The 12,527-nt window shown below is 33.0% G+C and overlaps 1 protein-coding gene across 3 annotated transcripts in view; it reads left to right on the forward strand.

The window, feature by feature from the left end:
• Window positions 1–12,527, forward strand: part of LOC138715329 (cytochrome P450 4C1-like) — a 150,168-nt gene that overhangs the window by 43,564 nt on the left and 94,077 nt on the right. The window lies entirely within an intron of this gene.

The following is a 12,527-nucleotide window of genomic DNA, read 5'->3' on the forward strand; positions in this document are numbered from 1 at the left end:
TTGTTTGTAAACCATTTTCTTGTTAAAAGAAATTAATTATTATGTAAATACTTCACTTCATTGGTTAGGAGAAACTAATAGGGTCTACCTGCTCGACGTGTGTGATCTCTAAGTATTTTTGAGTATTCGTTGAAAAAATAATAATGACAATATTGATTGAAATAGAGTATATTGATTGTGAAAATGTAGTCCTTACTCTCCAGTCGTGATTATGCAATGAGATTTCTTAGAGTGATTTGTGAGATGCACGTAACACGAAAAAACAAATTGATTAAATTAAGATATTGAGAGCCATCGTAATTTTTGGGGTCAATCATTTAAGAGGATATGTATGATTTTTAAAATTTCCACAATTTTCGGCCAAAATTTGTGAAATTTAAACTACATAAACAGATCTATAATAATAATATCATCTGCACAAAATTTGGTGCAATTAGATCTAATAGTTTTGAAATTATATTTTCAAGTATATTTCATATTGACGTTACTAAAAAATCTCCTTGCATCAAAGTTTTCAAAATGTTTAGTTCATATTTGATAAAAATCCTGAAAATAGTTATTGGACTAAAAGTGAATTAGCTTTTTGAGCTTAGTAATAATATAAGTTAAAGTGCAATCGAAGATAAAATATTATTTCTAAATTAAACACGTAGTGTAATAAAAGTAAATATCCAGAAACAAGCAACAAATACATTTAAAATAAAGAAATAAAAGGAATCTAGATACAATCTACTGACCCAAATGTAAGTTAAACTTACCTTCGATGTCAATTCCGAAATCAGTTTATTTCTCTCTTCTCCTGAATAATGCCTATATATATTTTTTTCATGTTGCGTTTCATAATGCCGTTTTATGTTGCTTTTTTTTTTTTTCTTTTTTTTGCAAATGATATTTTTTTTTTTTTACACAACAAACACTGGACTTCATCACCATGTTCGAAGCATAAATATTGTATCTTCCACTCTTCCTTACAAGCTTTAAGCGCTTCCGTTCCGTCATGATGCGCTGTGTTCTAAGATATGTACATCCTTTGGCAATGTTTACAGGTAAAAGAGCTCCGCGCGCGCGCAGCGGGTATAAAAGAGCTCTCGCTCGAAATTATTAGTCACCATCGCAAGACTGCTGCACGCGAACCTCCCTCTCACGCTACGATGTTGCAATCGGCTAGTATCGTTTAGTGGCTTGAAATTAGTAGTTTTTAAATTAAATTTACACGAAAATTGTCCACGCTATTGAAATACTTCTGAGATTTTCTATCGATATGCACAAAAATTACGATCCTACTCGCGATAATTATCGAGTAAGAGGGTGTTAAACATTTGGGAAAAAAAACTGTTTTCTGAGAAAACTATGAACTTTCCACCAATATGGTATTACACGTTTTTGTTACATACAACACGATCTATTAGCTCTGAAAAGCTGCAGGCTTATTTCACTTCCACTCTGTATGTAACGGTGTACCTTCGAGTATTAACTTGTGTTGGGCAATCCCGTGGTCCAGGTAACAGGGGAGTTTTCTCCGGGAACTCCCGTTCCCCTGTAGCATCCAAAAAAATCTCCATAATCATCTCACCTAATCGCATGTGTAGCGTAGACCAGTCTCCTATGGTGCACCCTGGGCAACGACTCTAACATTATAGATGTCGTAACTGAATAAATGACTGAAACTTCACACAGTGTGTAATAACGCAAATCTAGCTGGACAAAATTAATAACTTCTCTGCATTACAATGAAATGTTATGAAACTTTGTACAGATCTTATAAATAGTACATATGTATTGCGATTCTGACTACATTTATGTACGAGGAACTACCTCTTTATATGGGGTGGTTTTAGATTAAAATAATTTCTCTCGTATCTAACAGATTTTTATGAAACATTGTACGGAAGTTACAGGTAGAATATTTTTTTGTGTACATACTATATTTACGGTTCAATAACAGGAAGTGCCCCTTTGCAGGGAGTGCATTTACGCAAAATTAACTTCTCTCCTACATAACAGATTTGTATTAAACTTTGTACAGGAGTTACAGGTAGCATATCTTTTTATATATAAATTCTGATTACTTTTGTATGCTACCTGTAGGCCTAATTTTTGTACAATGTTTCATAAAAATATATTATATAGGGGAGAAGTTATTAATTTAGTCTCAATGCACCATTATAAAGGAGCAGTTCCTCTTATGAAACATAATCAGACTTGTAGACAAAAAAAAAAAATAATAAAATATTCCACCTGTAACTTCTGTATAAAGTTTCATAAAAATCTGTTAGGTAGGAGAGAAGTTATTAATTTTGTTCAAATGCACCCGCTATAAAGGGGTACTATTTCTAGTGCAAACGTTACAATTGAAGATTTGAAGCAAACTGTTAGGGAGGCCTTCAGTCCTCTTGTACCTTATTGTACATAACGTAATATCACTACAAACTACGTATAAATAACTGCATAATGATTGAACTAAGAACACTAATATTTATATTTCCATGTAAATCAGGGTGACCAAAGCGGGTGTCGTGATTACATCGTGTAATCATAGTCATTCAAACGGGTACGAGGAGTTCCTGTACATTGCTGTGCGTTTCATTCACGTACTGAAGGCAAGCAGTGACGGTATCATGTCGCTCTACAAACTCTGTCTCTACAAGCTAAATATAAATTTAGAAAAATTTAATGGATCTATATATTCATATGCGGATGATACAGTAGTTATTTTCAGTGGTTTTTCTTGGCAAGAAGCATATAGAAATGATAATATAGGTGCTAATATTGTTAAAAAATGGCTTAATTCCAACTTCCTTTCTTTAAATATATCTAAATCAACTTTAGTTCCTTTTTCGTTAACAGCTGCCAGTGTTCAAATTTTAAAATTTAGCGATGAATATAGACTAATAATACACAGTGAAAATTGTTTAGATCCCAAAAGTTGTAAATGTCCACCATTGAAAGAAGCCACGTATGTCAAATATCTGGGTATTATTATTGATCAGAATTTAAAATGGCCTCATCACATTACTTATCTTTGTAAGAGGCTTCGTAAAACAATTTATAAATTCGTTAATCTTCGATGCTACTTACCCATTAGAGATCTACGAAATGTTTATTTGGCCATTATTCAGTCTATCATTCAATATGGTATAATTGTTTGGGGTGGAAGTACAAAAATTAATCTTAGTCCGTTAAATTTACTACAAAAACGAATAATTAAAATTTGTTTGAAGAAACGTTTCGATTATCCAAATAAATTAATTTATTCTGAATTTAATGTATTTAATATTGAACAAATTTATAAGTATACGCTGTTAAAATTTTATCATTAAAATCGTAATAAGTTTGTATTACAGACACATAATTATGACACAAGACGAAATGTTCATTTAACATTAGTAGAACCTAAATGTCTCACATCTGCTGGTCTAAAGCATAGCATTAATTTTGGCCCTCGGTTGTACAATGCTTTAACTAAATTACACCCAGAACTTCTAACATGTAACCCACTAACATATAACAAGAAAATTAGAAACGTGTTAATATCTTCAATTTGATTAAATAAATTTATTGCCTATGAGTATGAATTAATCAACCTATATTATATTTGTATTCTATAATTTTGAAAAGTATATATATATATATGTATATATATATATATATATATATATATATATATATATATATAGTCCTACTTTTCACTTGCGATATTATTCTTCTCTAGTGTTAATATTATATTATATAATTCCATTGCCACTGTAATTTAAATTTTAGTTCCTATTTTATTTTACTTATTTATTATTATTATTATTATTTTTTATTTTCTATATTTCTTTTATATTAATATTGTATTATATAATTTCTGTAACTGTAATTTTAATTTATTTCCTATTTTATTTTATTTTATATTCTCTTATAGGTCTATTAATATTATATCTGAACTGCGACCGAACACGAGCGCTGCTCATTCGGTCTCAAATTTTGTTAATACTATTGTATCTCCTGTTTTATATTGTTTGTATTATTTTATTTCTATTTTTCTTGTTTGTTTGTAATTATAGTCTTTATTCTGTATATTTAGTTTTAAATAAATAAATAAATTTAATAAATAAACAAGCAGGGAGACGTATTTCGTAAAGAATGAGAAAGAGACCTTTTTCGTTCTTCTGTCGGACAAAATGTAATATATTTACTTTGCTCAAAGGTTCAATTAGCAGTATACAGAAACATTATTTGCCACGCTGAATAATGTATTAATATTATTATTATTATTATTATATTTATTATTATTATTACTGACCACTAAGTATATGTTTCTATAATTCTTATGTACAGTTTCCCTGAAAAAGAATGAGACAATTGAATATTCCTGAGTCTCAGATGTAAAACACTGCACATGATCGGAGACCAGAGCACTGATACACAAGATAACGAATATTGAGTTACTTAGATTCAAGCTATTTGGTTTGTTACTAGCATCATTCCAGAATTCACTTCAAAAACTGCAAAAAATATGATAATATTATGTAAATAAAAGATAAATATATACGTAAATCGTGTAGTTAAATCGACAATGGACCTTCATGACTAGATCGACACACCGCACAGAAAGGAAAGCTTTCGTGTCGTTGCAATAGCTCAGACGATAAGATCTCTGCGTGTTGTGTAGAAGAGAGCGAGTTCGATTCTTAGTCTATACAAACAATTTTTTTTGTCTAAATAACGTTGAAATAGAGTTTTACAAAGTCCTCAGATTAAGTGTTAATGATCACAGATATTACAAAATTACAAGTTATAATATTATAAACGTTAATCTAATGAATGCATTTATACACACACACACTCAGACGATGTAAATGCATATATATATATATATATATATATATATATATATATATATATATATATACTATTAAAAACTAACAATTAAAATGAAATTAAAAAATATTCCTAAGCCACACAGACAAACTTTTACAAAGATTTAGAGTCCTTAGGCTATGTCATTTGTTGAGTAATTATTACAATATTTTATTAGTAGCTTTCCCATATGTGTAATAAATGCACTCGCACAAAACATTTTTTGTTAAAAGTGTGGCTTTGTATTATTTCATTCTCACCCCTTCAGTTGATTTTAACTATTTTATCTACGTGTTTGCAATAGTGTTTAATTTAATGTGCATTCAATTTCATTCATGTTATGATTGAATGAAAAAGTACTGTTGCAGTTATTGATTAATTACATATAATAATACTAATTATTAAACGCATCTGTAGTAACTAATTGCGGTATCTTTTGCAAAATCTTGAATGTTTAAGTTGTCAATAATATTTCTGTACTATATACTATAAGACGTTAAAAGAATTTGCAATAGAGTTGGGATCCCCTACTTTATAATCACTGATTTTTTAATGAAAAAATATTTTCTTTCTTAGGATATCTACAAGTTTAACTTTAATAATATTCCTAATAGCTTTAATCGCATTATCTGGATTTTGTGCTTTTCTATTCAAATGTGTTCTATTTCCCTCTTTCATAAATTTTGATAAATTACACTGTACATCTTGTAGCATTTAAGAATATAAGGATAGTTACTTTGCAGCTCATTACGTATAGATTCTTGTTTTTAATACATGAGATTTCTAAGTCCCTGCATTATCTACTTGTTTTTACTTTTGAATTTTCTCACAACATTGAGTGGAGAACATCACTGAGGTGATTCTGAAATTAAGTGAAAAATACAATACATTTACTCTTAATATCAGTAGTACCAGTAACATATACGTTTTTCCAAGATTCATTTTGTAGACATAAATGTAAATAATCACTAGATACAGCATTTACGACCCTTTTTTAGTTTTTAAATTAATATTTTGATATTGTTCAGTAACATTGGAAACAGGACTTGTTTATCATGTTCATACAAGCCATTGATTATAGATTCTGTCAAACAGAAACTCAGTCTAATTCAGTGTACAAAACTTTTATCAATGGCTGTGCTACTTCAGCTTGTATGCTGGTGGGAAAATGACTCTACGACTAAGGTTATCAGTTTCAAGGATTGAATTTAATTTACTTTTACGGAAAAGTTTCGAGAGATAATCTATATTTATGTCACTACAGATCACAAATTCCATATGAGATTTCCAAAGTCTTTTCTTTACAAATTCAATGTTGGCTATAAATATTAATAAATATTAAGAAAGATGAATGATTGTAGTTAGAAGTCTGATTTACATTATAAAAAGCAAGAAGTTACATTCCTCGGCAAGATTCGAACTTTCGATATTTGGTTTTGTAGTCCAACGCATAAGCACGGACCTATTCAATGCTTATATTAATAACCTACAATTTAGCTGTAGCAATATGGTGTCATAACTTGGGGCTTGTTTACTTAATGTAATTAGATTTAATTTGATTAGTTTAGATGCCCTTATTTCAATAATTCTATTTCACGTTAAATAGTCATTGTCTACACTAAAGTATTATCGTCATCCCTCATTTCTCATCTTAATGGCGAACCGAACGTGACATGAAACAGCGAGTTATAGCTCTAGTTGAGGCTGGATATGGGACTAGATCTGCTGGCCGTTTGGTCGGTGTTCCTGGAAGTACAGCCGAGAGGTGGGTTCATCGTTACCAAAATTCAGGAGAGGTCGAAAATCGCCCTATTGCTGGGCGTCCCCGGATTTCTTCATTGGAAGAGGATGCTCTCTTATTCGAGACAGTCCGACAGGACCCCTTTCGGACTGCTAACAAAATAAGAGCAGCATCTAACTTTCCCGGTTCTTCACAGACTGTGATCAGCAGGTTGAGGAACCGCGGTATTAGGAGCCGGAGGGCTGCGCAAATGGAAATATTGGGGGAAGCACAAGCTGTCTACCGTCTTGCCTTCGCTACCAATCGGGTGGATTTCGATTGGAGAAATGTAATTTTCTCCGACGAAACAACCATCTCGAGTGATTACGAAAGTCCTGTCCGTGTGTATCGTGAGGATGGTCTCCGACATGATCAGCGCTATGTGCACCGACGTGAAAGATCGGGGCGCTTTAGCATATCGTGTTGTGGGTGGATGTCTTACGATGGACCTGGCGTTATAGAACGCATCGATGGCCGGTTTAATGCGGGAACTTACGAGCACATTCTGGAAAATATATTCCTTCCTTCCGCCCCTAGAACGTTTTCCCGAAGGAACATTGCTGTTCCAACAGGTTAACCATCCCGTGCACTATGCCGCAAGCATTCAAAGATGGTTTCAAAGGAGACCCGAGATCGAAATCATTAATTAGCCTCCGAAGTCACCTGATTTGAATGTCATCGAAAATTTATGGGCGGAATTGAAAAAGAGAAGGATAGCCACCTATGCTCACCGACGCCCTCGAAATCGAGACGAATTGTGGGATCAAGTTGTTGAAACCTGGGAAGATCTCGCCGGAGATTAGAATTTATTCCACAATCTCGTAACAACCATGCCGGACCGACTTAGAACTGTAATAGAAGCTGATGGCATGTGGACAAGATTTTAAGTTAACAGGTCTCTTTTTGTTTCTTATGATTTTTGTTTGAGGAAGAATACTCTTAACTTCCAAGTAAGATTTATTTTTTTGACGAGGTTCAGCCCACTTGTAGGAGCCAGAAGTTGGGCACAAATTATTCATATTTTTGACAAAATTAGACAGTCCAGGAACTCTGAAAAAAATAATTACACCTGAATAAAAAAAAAGTTTTACCTAGGATCGAACACAAGACGTTTCGGTTAAGCAGCGGAACCGACACGCTACTATATGAGCTACCGAGACAAGACAGTGACAGCAGCAGTCTAGAATGTAGATCCCATAGCAGGCATTTGCCATTCGGTACAGAGAAGCAATGATATTTTGTGACCCGAGCTATGTTGTGAAATCGTGGCCTTAAATGGCTGTCTTCTTCGTGATCCTTATTTTGGTCCTTGTCCTTGTTGTAGTCCTCGTAACAATTCTTGCTGTATTTGTCATGTTACGTCTCGTTACGTCGATATCGAGTGAACCGCGCTGTAGAACTTAACTTCCGACGACCAAGAGTCGTCTCATTCCTTTTAAGGGTAACTGTACGTGCATATCCCTAGAAGGATAAAATTACAGCATTAGGTTTTATCTCAGTTTTAATGTCCTTAATCTTTAGATGAGGGTAACTATTTATTAGTTATTCATTGACATAAATCTGTCACTTCGGAATGGTAAAGAATTCCGAACACAATGAACCTGGAATTGGGTGCAGGTAGAAGAAACATACCTTCATCAGCTTTCGTTTGTAACATTGTAATAATATTATATAAATGTCAGAGATAACGTTACGAATTCTAATGGGTAAACTTTCGTACTCATGATCCTAAAAATTCTGGACCTTGGTCAAGGGTTCGGTCATACCTGTGAAACAACGAAATAATACAACGAATATTTCGCGATACATTACAGTTCACTTAGCCTTTCTTGAAAATATTTAACTTACTCTTCTTCTCTTATTAAATTTAATTTGACACCAATGGCGGCTCATACATATTTAATGCCTAGTGCCAAAGTCAGTGGCAGATCCAGGATACGCTAAGGGGTAACTCTTTTTCCTACTATTTCCTCCCTGGATCCGCCTATGGTCTAAACCAAAGACAAGAAATAAGCAATAATAATAATAATAATAATAATAATAATAATAATAATAATAATAATAATAATAATAATTAGAGCCGAGAATTCCATGCAAATGCATGTTTTTATAGGAACATAGGACATAGCTCAAACTTAGTACTTATCCATTTCATTACTTTCCGGTTCCAAATATGTGTAAGTTACTTTTCCCGTGCATATTTGCATGTTTTCGACTTTTTAGAGATAAAAACATGCATAATGCATATTTAGGTAATTTTTAGCTTAATAATGCATATAATATACATTACATTCAGTTTAAATGCATGTTTTAATGGTTTTGTGTGGACACCTCAGTTTCTCGATTTTATATCCCATATTTTAGCTTCAGGAATTGGGATTGAAGAATAAAAAGAAAAAAATAAATAACAGAAAAATTAAATAAAATGTTAAGTTTTTCACAATAAGGTGTTAGAGGAACTTTCCCTGGACGGAAGTCCACTTTTACAACACTTTACCGACGACCCTCTATACACTGCGTGTCATAAATGAATTTATTACGTTGGATATTTTGAGAATAGTAAGTACAGAGGAAATATAGAGGGTTAAAGGAAATTGCCGACAAATAATTTAGGTCAAAAGCATCCTCTTTCAGGGAGGTTGTAAATTCTCTTCCTTTTCTAGTACTAGTAGCAATTTAGATTCTTCTAAAATTGGAATCACCGTTAAACTCTCTTTGCAGTGTGTGAATGTCGTAAGTTGTTAATTTGCTTGTTTATTCTGTTTGCGCGTGTTAATGTGGTTCTAATATGTTTCCAATTTAAAGATTCCAAAAGTGTACTCTTTGCACAGTGGATTACTGTAAAGGAAAAGATTTTATTAGGTCAGATGAGGATGCCGTATTTTGCGACTGTTGGAGTAAAGAGTAAAGCAATGCTGTTCTGTTTCTGAATATTTTACATGACAATTGTTCTTTGTAAAAAAAATTACAAAACTTGTTTAAAATAATTATTAAATTACGATGTCCGTTTTTAAATCGTATCTAGGTAACCGTAAGGTCTATTATAATTTCAGATGAAATGTACTAAAAAATTTCAAGTCGACCAGCATATCGCATCTGTTTCACATACTGTAAGAATGCAACAAAAGAAAGAATCTTCAAAGAATTTCATAGATCCCTCAGTTATGCCCGTGGGAAAGTGGATGTAGTGGCGAAAACAAATTGGACAGGGTCATAAATGCTAACCCGGACTGCGGATTCTTTTGTTCAGTGAAAAAGGTTATTTGTGGCGAAAACTTGAAAGAAAAATTTGACCTGACACTGTCACAAATATGTTCATTCAAGTTTAAACCCGTAACTTCTTGCAATACAGAGAGGTCATTCTCTGCCTACAAAAACATATTGACTGACAAGTGCAGGAACCTCACAGAAACCAATTTAAAAATGTTAGGTTTTTAACTGTGCAAAAAAAGTGAAGTGAAATAAGACATTTGAAACAAAAATAAAAGTGCTTTTTTAATGTATTTTTCGCTTGATCATGCATATTTCATTGTTTGATAGTGCATGAATGCATGCATATTTTGGGATTTTATAGTGCATGAAATTCTCGTCTCTAATAATAATAATAATAATAATAATAATAATAATAATAATAATAATAATAATAATAATAATAATAATAATCACTCACCAAAATTTATACAACTGGAGCACTTGAGCACTTTTGTTGACGAGGTTTAATATGCGCGATAGATAAAACCCATTCACCGATTCTTTTGACTTGAAAATAAATCCATCATTTTTTTTTATTGAAGTTGTCTATTTTGCAAACAAAACTCCTCAGATTCATCGTGCCCTCTTAGTGCTAAATCTAGTGCCCCACAAAATCGTATGCAATTTATTATTAAATTTAACACATCTGTTTTTATCAACTTGCTCATTGTGTTTTGCAATCGCGAGTCTGTAGTGTGAATTTAATTGATTTTCAATGTTCACTTTACCTAGCATAGACAAACTGAAGACGTTATTCATATTAACCTTTGACTTATGATGTGTTTTTATTTTACCCCATAGGATGTACTAAATCTGTCACACCCACTTCTGACCAGCTAAGTTCACCTCCGAACAGAACACACGGGAAGCAGAAAAACGCATTTTTCACATCACATCCACACAACCAGTTGTTTTTTAAATAATTATCTGGGTTTAATTTGCGAGATCTGTTAACTTTAGCACTTTGCTGCTTTTGATGAATATTTGAGTGCGGTGTAGGTCTGCCTAATTCTTCGACACGAAGTTTGTTTTCATATGTTAATGTTGAAAACGGAGATTTCAATAAAGCGCCAACCGAATTCATTTTTTCACACGATAACACGACCACTATTACGATGACAACCTCACGACTTAACACGTTCACACTAGAATTGGTACTGTTGGTAGAAATAATAAAGTGAAAACTTTCTCAAGCCAAGTTTTCAAGAAACCGGGAGAGATTTTATTATCTTATTGTTGCAGTCTTCGCTCTAAGAAACTTGTTCCGACAAAGCGGAAGGACAGACAGAGCGCGAGGTAGTAAGGGATTGGCGTAGTAAATGGGGATGTATACAGTTTTACAAGCATTTCAAAAGCCAGCGGCAATTTGTGCCTGGCACATTTTGGATCATGCTTTAGATGCTGAAAAGGACGAGCGAACATGAAGATTGCGCGCGCATCCCATTATATTTCTTATGGGATGTAGTGCCTGGCACAGATCCATTCTCCAAACACTGGTTACAACGTGTTTCGCTGCAAAGATCATATTGATGGTAGAGTTTGTATAAGCGTAACTTGTTTCTCTCAGGTTTTGAGCGGAAAATATGAATTCTCCTTTTCCTTCTGTATTCTGGTAGTGCCATGGCACAACGGCACTACCTCTAAAGCCGCCCCTGAGTCTGTTTCTGGTGGGTGCTCTTAAATGTATATAATAAATTTCCTTCTTCTTCCTATATAACTGTCCAAATCTTAGCACTTTTCTTCCCACTTTTTGTTTTTTTTTCGTCTGTAATTTTTTCTCTTGAATTTAGCTCTTTTTTTGTGACCATTTATCTCTTTCGTTTGAATCTATTTCTGGTATAGCGCTTATTTCTAATCTTTCATATCTTGCAGCTCTTTGTTTCACCAGATATTATTATTTCTGTACTTCTTACTCCATTCTCCTAGCTAGAGCCTCATTTCCTGCTTGATGCATTAATTAATAGGTAATAAAAATGCTATCAGGTCGAAACGCTTCACAGCCATCAGATCCATTATGAAAGTTAATAATAATAATAATAATAATAAAATAATAATAATAATAATAATAATAATAATAATATTCTTTTTAAAGGTGCTTTATGTGCATAGGTAATTCAAAGTCATAATTAAACGTGAGCGAGAAATGGCCGACAAATTTTGCCTGGATGTTTCTAGCAGGAACAGAATTCTTTTATGCGTCGTAAATCTATGACACGGGACTCACAACTTTATTTTTTCCGCTGTAAAACCTTGCTAACTGTTTTGTCGCTCTTTAAAACGTAGGTACTGTCCTCGGCGAACCTCGCATTTAACGACAATCGCAAGACCACTGAGGACGTTATCATCATCATCATTACCATCATCATCATCATTACCACATTCATCATCATCATCATTTCATGAATGGTAACAAGATCAAAATAAAAATAATTAGCCTATTCTCTTTAATATGAAATTTGTCCTTTTTATTTTATTCCTTTATTCGATGTATTTTATGGTCGCAAAAACGAATCTGAAGTTAGTTTTTGTCCAGTATGTAATGTTTCTCCAAAATAAAAGTTATTTAATTTTAGTGAAATGTTGCACTACTGCCACCATATGGGATGCAACACTTTCTTGAAGCCACCTGGACTTCTTTCCAAAAAAAAAA

This window comes from Periplaneta americana, chromosome 15 (genome assembly GCF_040183065.1).
Source record: "Periplaneta americana isolate PAMFEO1 chromosome 15, P.americana_PAMFEO1_priV1, whole genome shotgun sequence".
Lineage (NCBI taxonomy): Eukaryota > Metazoa > Arthropoda > Insecta > Blattodea > Blattidae > Periplaneta > Periplaneta americana.